Raw genomic sequence first — 15886 nt, forward strand, 5'->3', positions numbered from 1 at the left:
ATGATAAGTAACAAGCATAATAACCCAGGTAAATGTTTAAAGCAGAGTCATGGTTCAACCCTCTTCCTCAAGACCTTATTGAGCATTTACAAATGGTGTTTATACAGCTGCCGAAATTTTTAGCTTATGCATATGCATTAATTACTGTTGGTCTAATTTCTGGGTGGATAGAAGATTTTCCTAGCTGTAGCAATTACACTGTCACAGCGGTTCAAATGCAAGTAGACTTGGCATTTCCAAATGGAAGAACTCGTTTTACTGGAAGAGTCCGAGAGGAACTCTGCAAAAGCCTTCCTTTAACCTAGACACCTGAAGGTGATTATTAAATAAGTGACACCTATCACCACCTCCTGGCGAGGATTTCTGGTATATGACCAAAGAGCAGGGTGTGTAATCATGCCTGTCGCCAGCAGCAGGAGCTGCAACCTAGGATGCAAACGCTCCATGACTTGCAGGTGTGGGGTCACCAAGAAAAACACAGCGCACACCAGACTGAGTGGAACAAAGCTTCGTTCACACAGAACAGACGGCAAGATCAGTTCTATAGTCAACATGGAATTGAAATGCGGGAGTGTCTTGCTCTGCAGCAGATACAGGCCAATAATCTGCATGTACCCCTCTGTGCAGCAGAATGAGAACCCCATTCCTACTGGAAATATAACCGCCATGCGGTTGACCAGGTGTCATACAAGGCAAAAATGTAACTAAATCCCTGGGGATGTTGCTATGTGCTCAAGGCAAAAAGGGAGGGAATGCGCTGGTAGACCATCATTTGCTCTGGGCTTTGTTTTGGGTCAAGTTGTCTCTAAATGGATGAAGTCAGCCCACACTCCCCATCCCAGCAGCCAGAATGATCGATCTGTTCTAAGTACGGGGTTCATTTAGCGGCTCACAGGGATGGTAGCATGCTGTGCTCAGTCCTAAGGAAAAGCAGAAACAGTCCACATTTTCATAAATGCTTAATTTTTCCTGTCCTGAATTTTGGCACTATCATTACTAACCACGCAATCCTTTCCCCAGAGCTAACAAAGACTTTCTTCCTGTGAGATTATCACAGAGTACTTTATGCAGTTGGGACTAACTACAGATAAACCACTCTGTTCTTTTTAATGGACAGCTAACTAAATAGCAGAAACAAATCTGGGTTACTCAGTCATATGCCAGACAGGGATGAGCCACTTCTTCAAAAGAACTACCATCTGAATTTTGCATGCCTTCCAGCCCAGCGTACGTTCAAGCAGACAGATCAATATTGTAGAACATTGTGGGGAAGGCTTTCTGTTCTTCTGGTAGGCTCATTTGATACAAAGCACTTGAGCTTCAATTCTAACTCAGGACATTTCCCTCCCATGAGACATTCACACTGAGCTGAAATCAAGAAAGCCTCCAATACAGACAGCTCCAAGAGGTAGTCTCCCTGCAAGAACCCGTGCTCAGGAACGGAACTGGTTGGACGTGGCCCCTGCCTGAGAGGACAAAACAAGACTACAGCAGGACTTTCTTTAAAATTTAGATCTTGTAAATATTATTCTGGTGATTTAACCCAAATTCTATGCGATGATGACTTTCTTTATATATTTGAGCTTTACTATATCCAGTCCTTGATACATTAAGAATAGTAAGTATAGTTAGACCGCATAGTTACACTAGCATGTGCAAATTAAATGGCATGTGGGTCCTTCTCTTTTATGCATTTACAATACCTCCATAATGGCAGTCTTACACACATGCCTTCCTGATTGCACTAGTTCCTGGTGAAGCTGGCTATGAAGCACACAAGGTTTGTGTGTTAGTCCACTTAGAGTAGAGAAACAAATTCATAGACACTCATGTATAGGAAAGAGCTTTATATATAAGAGCAATTGAATATTGAGAAAGCATTCCAGTCCAGTCCAGATCAGGTCCATAAATCTGATATTAGCCCATATGTCCGATACCAATCTATAAATTCCTTTTCAAACTCATAAAACACATGCAATGATGCCTAATGCAGGAAGATCACAGGTCAGTGGGTGGTAAGTCTTGTGGATCCAGTAGTATTAGAAGCATCTCAGTGCAGGCAGGGGTCTCTACAGGGCTCCTCCAGCTCCCAGGGCTCTGGCTGCATCAGGGGAGCTTCCTGTGGCTTTTCGTCAGAAATGTCTCACAGGGAGTGAGCATGTGTCCCACCTCCAAAGAGCTATTTATCTCCTTAACACTTCCAAATGAGATCAAGCTGTGACCTGAATGACGGGCTACCCTCCACCCCTTCACTAATAATCCTCTCAAATTGACAACAGATTATGTAACTACCACAGTTTGTGAGTTTCTTCCTGTGATGTTCTGTAGAGGCTCAATTTACGTAGTCAAACGATACAGATTAGGGAGTCTGATATATAACAAGTCTAGAACCTAAAATCAAGCATGCAGATTGGTCATTTCAAATACCAGTGTCAACCAGTGTCACTGTTTTACCAATATGCAAGAGATTAAAAATAATATAAAAATCATAGATGCAAAAAACATTAAAGGTCTTTGGAGCAATTTTCCTCAAGATTGGTTTTTGTTTGCTTGTTTTGTTTCCAATTAATTCTTAACTCCCTGTAGGTGCCCTGCTGAAATAGGCATTGAGCTGCTAACACTGAGAACTACAGTTCGAATCCACCAGTTGCTCCACAGGAGAAAGATGAAGCTCCCTGCTCTCATGAAGATTTAATAGTCTTGGAAACCCCAAGGAGTTGTTCTACTCTGCCCTAGAGAGTCACTATGCACATGTTGTCAAGAGAGACTAGTCCCTGGAGAAGGAAATAATGCTTGGTAAAATAGAGGGGCAGCAAAAGAGAGGAAGGCTCTCCACAAGATGGATTGACATAGTGACTTCAACAATGGGCTCAAGCCTAGGAACAATTATAGGATGGCACAGGACTGGGCAGTGTTTGGTTCTGTGGTACACGGTATCGCCATACGTTGGAACCAACTTGATGGCACCTAACAACAACAGCAATGAGTCAGAATTGACTTGAGGGCAGTGAGAAATTCCTCTCTATATTGATTTTTTGAAACTAGAACCTATTGTATGTTTCCTATTGTCTTCAGTTGGGTTCTCTTAGAAAAGAAAACCAATAAAAGCTTATATATGTACATATAGAGAATGACCTATATCAATGACCTATTTCAAGTTCATGAATCATATCATGCTGTTGGCTTCTTCTGACTCACTGCTGCAGGAGCTGATAAACCCAAGATCAGTAGGTCAAGTGTCAGGTTACTGGCTGCAAAGGTGAATGAATCCAAGGTCGATAACTAATACAGCAGGCTGCTAGCTCAAATCTAAATCAGTCATAGTAAAATAATATGCCAATGCAGGATCCAGAACTGCAAACTTTTTCAAAGCCTCCACATAAACTGGAAGCAGGCAGCACCCATAGGAAACTTCCTTTTAATTGATTGGTTGCTTGTAGCAGATTTCATCATGGAAATGGTTACATTGTATTACTTTATTCTGGTTGATTACCATGTCATAACTGCCAAACCACTGAGAATCCTAGCCAGCAAAGTTGACACACAACTATAACACCTGTTAATTGAAGACCTTCAGTTATTTAGCTTATCTTATGTCAAACCTTGCAGATTGGACTGAATCCATTTGATAGCAAAGCAATATTCCAAATATTGAAGAAGAAGAAAAAATAGCTGGGAAGGCTGGTTGGCTCAAGGGAATTTGTGTTACAATTGTGTTTATAGTAATACAGTAAGTTTCAGAGAAGTGCTATCTAAATAAATCAGTCTGATGACAAATGATATTCAAGTGATGAACTCATGCCTGGATAGATCAAAATCTTTATGCTTCCAGGCCTTTTCCACTGGGATAGGTCAGGGAAAGGGTGATAAACATTGACCATGGGCATATCACATAAAACGCCGAGTCCAAAACTGGGAACTCACAAAGGAGGGTCAAATAGGTGTTTTCATCCTAAAGTTACCCCACCACACAAACACCGCTCAGGCCTGCTGCTTACGTAATCCACAAACCCAAAGGTAGCACTTGACGTCTAACAGACCTCATATTTCCTCATATCGCACAAAGATGGTCTGAATCTTCTGAAAGCCTACTCCATTTCTCTTTCCCAAGCGTCTATGAGAGGGCTAATAATGTTCAGGGCAAAATTTCATTATCTTTTCATTTCATTTTCCCGTGAACATTTTTGATCCCCTTCATATTTTGAGAATCTACAATATTTGTTATTTTATTTTCTTAATGGAAATAGAAATTAGTGGAAGAAACTGGCTTGGGTTAGGCATGTTAAATTTGTTGACTTGTCTCTGAAGATCTGGGATTAGCTATTCACAGCACTGTAGAAAGTCAAGTGGATCTTTAAAGCCATCCACTCCTTGCTATCCTTAAGAAAAAGCCCTTTGGAAATTATCTTGAGTTAATCACCATGGCAATAGGTTTGGCGGTTACTTTTGTTCTTTTAAATGTAGATTAAGAATTCATTTGAAAAGCATTAGCATTTTGGTGTGCCTTTCATTTTATGTTTGCTTCTTGAGAAAAGTTGTATTGATCCCCCCCCATCTGACCTGATCTATATACAATTTGCCATAGTGCCAATGTATCTTAAATTTTAGCCAAATGCATATATATATTTTTGTCAAAAATTATGAGCTAGTATTAAATTCATAATCCATTGCTCTCTCACCCGACCCCCAACTGCTTTTTCACATTTCCCAATACTCAAGGAAGGGAAGCATGTTTCTTACACTTACTTACAAATCTGTAGAGGGTATTTTCATTGCCCCACCCCCCATCACATCAAATATTCTGCATTGCATGACTGCCTTCTGTGTCTCTTCCAGCCCCACCACACCTTTCTAAAGAGCTAAAGCCTCTTTTCAAATGTACAATCATGGACAAGTAGGAGTTACCCAGGAAGTGCTGCAAGGTTGGTATAAAGAAGGCCCGCATTGCCCAGTCACTGTTTCCAGATTACAGAAACCAGGTGGATCCAAAAAATCCTAGGTTTTTGCTACATGCATGGGAAAGGAGAACAGGGGAATCCTTTCCTCCAATGTCCATCTTCCTGTCTCTGTTCTCACAGGAGACACACACACACATACACACATGTATGCACGCAGCACCCCGCACGCACACATGCTGTGTGAAACTTTATTTTTATACAGACACAATAATCTTGGAGAGAGGCACAAACAGTAAACAAAGTTGTTTCAACAAAGATCTTATATTACAGAACTTACATGACTAGAGACCCCAAATCGCAAGAAGACAGGCTAGGTATGCAGGTTTCAGTTCTTGTTGAGCTGATTCTTCTTACTGAGAGGAAGATCCATAACATTCAGACAAGAACTTTTGTCTTATCACTGAAGACAAATGTGTGCATAAGCAAAGGTGGTGAAGAAAGCTGATGGTGCCAGGCTATCAAAAGATATAGCTTCTGGGGTCTTAAAGGCTTGAAGATAAACAAGTGGCCAACTGGCTCAGAAGCAACAAAGCCCACATGGAAGAAGCACAACAGCATGTGTGACCACGAGCTGTCAAAGGGATCAGGTATCAAGCATCCAAGAACAAAAAATCATATCATTGTAAAGATGGGTGAGTGCAGAGTGGAGACTCAAAGCCCATCGGTGGGCAACTGAACACCCCCTTACTGAGGGGTTGTGAGGAGGAGAGGAGCCAATCAGGGTGCAGGGTAGCAACGATGAAACATATAACTTTCCTCTAGTTCTTTAATGCTTCCTCCCCCCCTCCCACTATCATGATCCCAATTCTACCTTACAAATCTGGCTGGACAGGAAGATGTATATTGGTACAGATAGCAACTGGAAACACAGGGAATCTAGTATAGATGACTCCTTCAGGACCAGTGGTGAGAGGGGCAATGCCTGGAGGGTGAAGGGAATATGGGGTAGAAGGGGGAACCAATTACAAGAATCTAAGTATTGCCTCCTCCCTGGCAGATGGACAGCAGAGAAGAGGGCGGAGGGAAACATCGGACAGGGTAACTTATGACAAAATTATAATCATTTATGAACTATGAATGGTTCATAAGGGAGGGGGGCGTGGGGAGGGAGGGGGAAAATGAGCAACTGATATTAGGGGCTAGAGTGGGATGCAAATGTTTTGAGAATGATGAGGACAACAAATGTGCATATGTACTTGACACAATGGATGTATGTATGGAGTGTGATGAGAATTGTACAAGCCCCCAATATAATAAAATTTAAAAAAAAAGAATTGTCTTTGACTTGCTAGTATTCTTGAGAATTTGTGTCTGGACACAAACACAGATTACTTTGTGAGACAAGTTAGAGTGGTTTAGTTTAGGGTCACAGTGGTGGAAGAATTCTAGTTATGTCTTGACAAACTATACTATTCTCTACGATTCTTCTAAACTATGTTATATTTCCGTAAAAAAAATAGAGATAGACTTCAAGTCCCCATATCATAAGCAAGGTAAGCGCACTGGGGCTTATTTATTTAATAATATTGCTTACTGGGTGACCTACCCCTAATATAATTTACATACCAAACGAACAAAAAACCACACTCACTGACATTGAATGAAATGCATATAGATAAATGTCTTATTGGTTCTATTTCTCTAGAGACCCCTAAGATGCATGGCTTGGTCTCTTCACAAAATTTCGAGATGTAGACAGCAGTATGAATAATGTTTATTAGTTTAGACATTTATACATTCTATTCAGGGTCTGTACCCCTTCGATGAGTCAGAAGATTTACTCACAGTTTTCATTTTGGACAGATGTTTTTACATAGTGGTTTAATAAATTAGCTACCCGGATGAGTCACACACACAACCTCTGTGTGCATAGAGATTTGATTGGCAATGCAATATCTATTGTTTGAGAAGTAAAAGAAAAATGAACACAAACCTCAAGTGAAAGGAGAGTCATTTTCTTTGCTGCTGCCATCCCAGTGATTATAGGGACTGGAAAACACCATTAATATGTTTTGTAGAGTGTGAGGGGGCAAATATGCTTGAATTATTGACTTAGATTTTTATAATCTGGTTAAGAATGCAATCTGTTTGGAATTGTGATTATGAAATTATTATTCACATGCTGTTTTTAAAAATCTATTTTAAAAACTGAACTACCTTAAATTTTCTATCTTGGGAGATACCACAGATGACAAATTTGAATTAGGCATTGAATATTGGGAAACTGGGGCATACTGCTTCAGAATTAGATATTAAAATAATAATAATACTTGTAGGTTATCCTAAAATGTCTCAATTACCTGTACTTGTGTACACTTATTTTATTTAGAATTCAAAGGGACAGGATTATAAATAAAATTCAGAATTTTGAGAAGGGAACATATGAAATGTCCACTTTTTTATTCAACATCACAAAATAGTTTGGTTTGTGAGCTAGAAATACAAACTCACTTTCCTACCATCTGTCCCAATCTGCTATTATGGATATCTCCAGAAATTTTATCTGTACACTTTAATCAGTTTGGTAGTCACTTAATTGTGGTGTCAATTTAAGGATTAAGAGTGTAGCCAATGAGACTTCTGTGGGCATGGCCTTCTCCTGAGAATTCTGGGAAATCTGGTACTTCCTCCTTGGAGGCGGAAGACACCTCTCTCTCTCTCTCTCTCTCTCTCTCTCTCCTACTCCCTGGGAGACATTGCAGAAGACAAGCCACATGGACGCAACCAGACCTCGGAAGCCGGAGAAGCCACAGAGAGACCCCTGCTAGCTCTGAGATGCTTACAACGCCACTGGACCCAAAGACTTTCTACCCACTGGCTTGTGACCGTCCTGCATTTGGCTTCATTGCATGTGTTTCGTGAGTCTGAAGAGGACTTTATAGATTGATATCGAACACATGGGCTCATATCAAACTTATGGACTTGGACTGGACTGGGTTGGGATGTTTTCTCAATGTTCAATTGCTCTTGTAAATAAAACTCTTTCTTATACACATATGTGTGGCCATGGATTTGTTTCTCTAGTCTATCCAGACTAACACAAGCAGCATAGATATATTTATGCTTTTAAGAATTTTGCCTGTTTTATAATTCCGTATTCCAGACTAATTATTGCACAGTAATTTACAGTTTGGTTTTATGTGGACCATATGTGCTAGCCTGCATTTGGCACTCGATCATAGCAACCCTACCACATGCACTTTCACATAATTCAGAATTTTAGTTTCAACTGAGTAATTTGGATGAGCAAAAAGTTTTTCTAGCTAGCAATATTGTAACAGTCTCAGGAGCTCCAATGGCACAATGGTCAGAAAATTACGCATCCAATAAGAATTCAAAACCACCCTGTGGAAGGAAAGACCTGGGTGATCTGATCCTGTGAAGATTCCCACGGAGGAACCCTCCGAGGCCGTTCCCCTCTGTCCTATCGAGTTGTTACTGAACAGACTTCATGGCACATAAGATTTTTTTTAGTGGTGTGTGTTTGTGTTGTTGTGTTCTGTTTTAAATGACATTCGGATTTATTGGTCCATCTCTTGTATCCTGTGCTGAAGATTTCAGAATAAATGGAAACACGGGGAGGTCTGTTAGGTTGGGTCCTTCAGGGATGCTTGTCTGTGTTCGTATATAGAAAGAGATTTTTATCAAGAAATGGCTTACACAGTTGTAGGAGTTGCTTAAGTGCAGTCCCGTTGAGTTCCATAGGTCAGATCGTGGCTGAAGGCTTCTCTGACTGACTCATGTAGCTTTGGGAGCTGAAGAACGGGAGTCAGGAGGGAGGATGACACGTGTATGCACAGCTGCACAAATCCGAGGTTGGAGTCCCCTGGCAGCTCCTGGAATCACAGGCAACAGGAGATCACAAACAAGACAGGGACACCAGATGCAGCAGAGGTGAAGAGTCGAAAGAGAGTGCAGTTCTGTTCGAGGTCTCGCTCTTATTCCAAAGGGCACACCCCCAAGGAAGTTGGACTCCATCCTTACCTTCACCCAGGTATGTCTGTTTGACATAAACTCTAACCCTGACAGGAGGGATGGCAGAAATGTTTTCAATCATGCTAAATGGTGCATGAAAAGAGCCACGGCTTTGTGCATTTGTGTTTCTATTGTTTACAAACTCTGTGACTTTATAAAATAACTTATCTTCTCTGTGCCCTCGTTGACTTTTCTTAAAAGTAAGCAAGGTTCATAATTTATTTTACAGAACTCTTGGACCAATAGTGTTTCAGAATTCATAGCATTTTGGATTTTAGACAGGTAGTCAGTGCAGTGATGTATATGTAATGGTAGTAGCAGGGTTGCCAGTAACAACTTAATGTGGAAGCAGTATAAATCAATATCCAAACCATGGAGAATATTTAAAGATTAGTATGAGATCAATATATGTCAGGTTTATGAATCTTGGAAAATTTAGGGGTGAATCTGCATTTTGAGGGATTTTTGTTTTTCAGCCTTTTAGGTATAGAACTGTAGACTTGAAGTCACTCCTGTATCATAGAGCAATTTTAGCGGATACATTTATTTTATCTGCTAAACAGTGACTGCCATGCAGTGAGTCCTCATTGTGATCTATGGACATTGTATTTGTCTGTGCACTATCATTCCTTTTAGATGTTACGTATCAATTTAAGCAGCTCTCGGAATGAAGTATAGTTAACCAGTTTCACACCATATGTGTTTGAACTGATTTTATTGTTGTTTAACAAAATGCACTTTAAAAAGGTCAAATGAAATAAAGTCCTAAGAGAAAAAAGCATATATGTTTTCAGTATGAAGCAGTTTTATAATTAGATAGTTTGCGATGCCTTAGATCTTAATTATAAGCTATGTAAGTAATCTTTAATAACATTGATTTTACATTGCCAAATTGAAAATCATGTAAACCAGTTAAATTAATAATGGTAATTATAACCCTTAACAGCCTATAAAGAAAATCTCAGTTCCATTTAAATGTGCTTCATGCCAGGCTGTAATAGTCTGTCAATATTTGAAATGTTGTTGTCCTTAGATACCATAGAGTCAGTTCTGACTCTTAGTCACCCTATGCACAACAGAAGGAAACACTGTCCAGAGCTACACAACCTTCACAATCATTTCTGAGCCCGTTGTTGGAGCCACGGTGTCAGTCCATCCTGTTGAAAGTCTTCTTCCATTTTGCTACTTTTCTACTTTACCAACCATGACATCATTTTTCCGGGACTGTTCTCTCCTAATAACATGTCCAAAGTGCATGAGATGAAGTCTTGCCATACTTGCCTCTAAGAGCATGCTGACAATATTTCTTCCAAGACAGATGTGTTTGTTTCTCCAGCTGCGTGTGTACTTTCAATGATCTTTTTGCCAGCGCCATAATTCAAACCCGTGGCTTCTTCTTAAATCTTCCTTATTCAATGTCCAACGTTAGCATGCATTTGAACCCATTGAAAATAGCATGGCTTGGGTCAGGTACACCTTACTCCTCAAAGTCACATCCCCACTTTTCAACATCTTGTGAAGCAGATTTACCTAAGGCAAAATGTCATTTGATTTCTTGACTGCTACTTTCATGAGCATTGACTGTGTAGCCAAGCAAGATGAAATATTGGACAATTTTCATCTTTTCTCCATTGATCATTCATTATGTTACCTATTGATCCGGTGTGAGGATTTTGGTTTTGTTTACATTAAGTTGTAATCTATATTAAAGGCTGCAATCCTTGATCTTCATGAGAAAGTGCTTTAAGTCCTCCTGGCTTTCATTAAGCAAGGTTGCTGTATATATTGTGTCACCTGTATATCACAGGTTTTGAATAAGTCTTCTTTATTATAGACCTGCTTCTGTGATTATTTGCTCAGTATACAAATTGAATAAGTATTGAGAGCGGGTACAGTGCTGATACATACCTTTTTTATTTTAAACTATGCAGGATTCCCTTGTTCTGTTTGGACAACTGTCTCTTGATCCATGTACAGATTCCACATGAGCAAATGAAATGTTGTGGAATTCCCATTCTTCTCAAGTCTATCCATAGTTTATTATGGTCCACATAGGCAAATACCTTTGCATAATAAAATAAGCATAAGTAAATATCTTTCTATTAGTCTTGCGTTGAGTCAAGATTCATCTGACATCAGCAATGTCACTCTTGTTCCACGTCCTCTTCGGAATCCGATCTGAATTTCTGGCAGCTTCCTTTCAATGTACTGCTGCAAACATTGTTGAATGATCTCAAGCAAAATTTTATTTGTATGTGATATCCCTGGTACTCTTCTATAATTTAGCATGCTGTTGGATCACATTTCTTTGGAATGGGTACACATATGGATCTCTTCCAGGCCAACTAGCTGTCTTCCAAATTGGTTGGCATAGATGAGTGAGCACTTCCATTGCTTCATCAGTTTGTTGAAATATTTCCATCAGTAGTCCATGGAGCCTTATATTTGGCTAATGCATGAAGTGCAGTTTGCGTTTCATCCTTCCATAGCATTGGTTCTTGATCATATGCTACTTCTTGATTGGTTGGATATTGACAAGTTCTTTTTGGTATAGTGACTTTGTTTATTGTATCCATCTTATTTTGATGCTTCCTGCACCATTCAATATATTACCCATAGAATCTTGCAAGACTGCAACTCAAGTCTTGAATTTGTCTAACTCTAGGTCTTTGCATATTTCATCATAATACTTTATCTTCTTAAACTGCCTTTTGAAAATTTCTTTTCTTTGTTAAAATAATTTTATTGGGGGCTCGTTCAACTCATCACAATCGACACATGCATCCATTGTGTCAAGCATATTTGTATATTTGTTGCCATCATTATTCTGAAAACATTTTCTTTCTGCTTGATCCCTTGGAGTTGGCTCCTCATTTTTCTCCTCCCTCTCCCACCCTCCCTCCCTCACGAACCCTTGATAATTTATAAATTATTATTTTGTCATGTTTTACACTGTTCGATGTCTCCCTTCACCCACTTTTCTGTTATCTGTCCCCCAGGGAGAGGGTTATATATAGATCATTGTGATTGACTCCCCCTTTCTCCCCGACTTTCCCCTTACCCTCCTGCTATCGCTACTCTCATTAGTCCTGAGGGGTTTATCTGTCCTGGATATCCTATGTTTCCAGCTCTTATCTGTACCAATGCACATCCTCTGGTCTAGCTGGATTTGTAAGATAGATTTGGGATCATGATAGTGGGTGGAGAGGAAGCATTAAAGAACTAAAAGAAAGTTGTATGTTTCATCAGTGCTACACTGCACCCTGACTGGCTCATCTCCTCCCTGTGACCCTTTTGTAAGGGGATGTCCAGTTGCCTACAGATGGGCTTTGGGTCTCCAATCCACACTCTCCCTCATTCACAATGATATGATTTTTTGTTCTTTGATGCCTGATACCTGATCCTATCGACAGCTTGTGATCACATCATCAGTCACCATCAGCTTTCTTACCACATTTGCCTATGCATTTGCTTTGATTTTGATGATCGTGTCAGGAAGGTGAGCATCATGTAATGCCAGTTTAATAGAAAAAGTATTCTTGCATTGAGGGAGTACTTGAGCAGAAGACCAATGTCCATCTGCTACCTTTATACTATACCTATAAATATATGCACATAGATCTATTTCCCCCTCGTCATATATAAATAAATTTACATATGTACATGCCTGTATATAGACCTCTATAAATGCCCTTTGTCTCTTCATTGTTTCTTCTATTTTCTTTTACCTTCCTCTTGTCCCACTATCATGTTCAGCCTTCATTTGGATTTCAGTAATTCCTCTTTGTTACATTGCCCTTAATCAAGCCCTACCAGGCCTCTTACACCCTCCTCACCATCAATTTTGGATCACTTGTTGTTCCCTTGACCCTGGGTTTATTAACAACCACTTCCTTTACCCTGCCTCTCCCTCTCCCATGTTCCCCCAGAATCATCGGTACCATTGTTTTCTCCTCTAGATTGTTTATCCCGCATATCTTATCTAGATAGACGTGCAGAGATAATAATTTGCACAGAAAACAAGACAGAGCAAAACAAAACAGCAACAAAAAATCAACGACAAAAAAAAGAAAAGAAAAGAAAAGCCTGTAAATAGTTCAAGGTCTGTTTGTTGACCTTTAGGAGTGTTTTCTGGTCAAGTCTGATGGGGTGCCATGCCCTGGGCCCCAAATCTATTTTTGGTATTCCCTGGGGACTTTGTTGCTCTGTTCCCTTTGCTGTTCAAGTTGCACACTCTTAGTGTTTCGCCTCAATGCGGTGTGGTCAGATTAGGCACAATTCCTACACTGTGTCTCCAGTGTTGTTCCCCATAACACTATGGGTCAGTGAGGGGCGTCCTGTCTTGTAGTGGGGTCGGCTCTTTGGTCCTCTCTATGCATTGGCTGCTCTGAGTGGGAATATCATTCTCAGGGCTTGGTGGGCCAGGATGTGTGCTGCTCTCTCTTCCTCTCCCTTCATTTGCTCCTGTGGGCTCTGATCAGACATGTCCATCTCCCTGAGCTGTAGCTTCAGTGCTGTCCTCTGAAGTGAATTCTTCTGCAGGAAGTGGAGGCTGTCCACATAGTTGGGGTTAGGGCCGGCCCTGCCTTTTGAAATTTTCTGATCAGCTCTTTGACTTCCACATTTCTTCCATTTGCTTTAGCTACTTTACAACTAAAAGCAAATATCAGCTTCTCATGACATCCACTTTTACCTTTTCTTTCTTTCCTCACGTTTTAATGACCTTTTGTTTTCTTCATGTGTGATGTTCTTGATGTCCAATCATAACTCACCAGATCTTCTATCATCAGTGTTCAGTGTGTCAAATTTGTTCTCTAGATGCTTTTAATATTCAGGTGGAATATTAAACCCCAGGTTATATTTGGCTCTTGTGGACTTGTTTTAACTTCCATTTCAACTTGAACTTACATATGAGCAGCTGATGGTCTGTTTCACAGTTGGTCTCTGACCTTGTTTTAGCTACTGATATTGAATTTCTTCATTATCTCTTCCCACAGATACAGTCAATGATATTTCTGTGTATTCCCTATGTATAGTCAGATTTTGTGTTGTTGAAGAAAAGATATTTGTGATGAAGAAGTCATTGGCCTTGCAAAATTCTATCATGGGATCTCCAGCTTCATTTGTAACACTAAGGCTATATTTTTTTATTGCTGTTCCTTCCTTTGTTGCCAACTTTTGCATAACAATCAACAATAAATATCAATGCATCTCATTTGTATGTTTGATCAATTTTAGACTGATGACATAGGTAGATGCTCCAATATCTGAATTACTAACTTTAGTGGTTTGTGCATGAATTTGAATATAAATTGTATTGACTGGCTTTCCTTGTATTCTGATAGAGATTATTCTATCACAACCTTGTACTTAAAGATAGAGCTTGAATTTTTTTTTCTGAAAACAAGTGGGATATCATTCCTCTTGAATTTGTCATTCCTGGCATAGTAAACCATATGACTGTCTAATTAAAAATAGCCAATACTGGCCCATTTCTGCTGCCTATTACCAAGGATATCAATCTTAATGCAGTCCATTTTATTTTTGAGAAATTCCAATTTTCCTACATTTACACCTCATATATTACAGGTTCCAATAATTAATAGATGTTTGTAGTTGTTACTTCTCATTTTGGTATGTGAAATACCAAATACAAAAAAATTCAAGCTTGACATTGCTTCCAGCACCACAGTAACACACAGCCACTAATTGTCAGTTTGTTGTACTGTGGTGGCTTGTGCATTGCTGTGATGCTGAAAGCTATGTTAATGGTATTTCAAATACCAGCAGTGTATTTGAACAGATTTCAGCAGATCTTTGAAACTAGGAACAGACTAAGAACAAGGAATAGGCTGTCCACTTCAGAGGAATTAGCCACTGAAAACTTTATAGATAGCCTCAACACTTTGTCAGACACTGCCTCAAAAACCTCACGCATAGAAGATTGTGCCAAAAGATGAACCCTTCTGGTTGGAAGGACTGCAGAAGAGCTCCCCTCTCAGAGTGGAGTTGAATGTAATGACATGGATGAATGGCCCCTGGGGTATGACAGGCTTTTCAAACAAGCAGCCATGTAAGTGATGTATCAACCTCAACTGAGTCCACATGGAAGAAGCACACCGGCCTGTGTAATCTAAGGTTTGCAAATAATACAATTCAAATATAGAGGGATGGATGGTATCAGAGCTTAAATTGTGAATACTTGGTTTGCAGAAGGGTATAGATGACAATGGAAATTCCAAGCCCATTTTCAGGGTCCACACATGGATTAAGCTTCCTGTGCATCCCCTCTGAATAGCCCCATTACCTGACAGCATTATAAAGTTGATTGTGGCAGATGTAGTTAGGTTAAAATATGATATCATATCATTTGATCTCCTTTTTGACCCATTTGAAAGCTCTTTCAGTTTTTTAAATGTGAAGGGGAAATGCATGTGGATTGGGCTCCTGGTGAATCACCACTGCTCATGGAATAGTGAATAGCTTGGTTATCATACAGATTGAATTGCAAAATGGATTGCTGCAGAAGCAATTGGGTTAAAATTTAGCACTCTATTATTTGATCTCCCTTATGCTGCATTTACATTTGTCCCAGTTTTTAGCATTTTCTGCTTTCTTTTCAATAGAGGTTTTTATCTGTTTTACTTTATTATTGTTTTCAGTCTTGGTTTTTAAAAAATGTTTTTCTCTATAGGAAACTGAGGATTGGTAAACCTATAGAGACAGTAACTGGATCCATGTTTTCTTGTGGGAATGGCAGGGGAGGTTGTGGGAAATGGGAGCTAATAACGACGAGAACAAGAATGATGAAAATGTTCTAAAATTGATAGTGGTGATGATTGTACAACTCTTCTTGATGGGATTGAACTATTGAATTGTATGATATGTGAATTATATGTCACAGTACAACTGCCAAAGCATAACATTTTAAGTGTATGATATGAACTAAACTT

The sequence above is a fragment of the Echinops telfairi genome, unplaced genomic scaffold, assembly GCF_000313985.2.
Source record: "Echinops telfairi isolate 266 unplaced genomic scaffold, ASM31398v2 ScPeMD7_2;HRSCAF=8, whole genome shotgun sequence".
Lineage (NCBI taxonomy): Eukaryota > Metazoa > Chordata > Mammalia > Afrosoricida > Tenrecidae > Echinops > Echinops telfairi.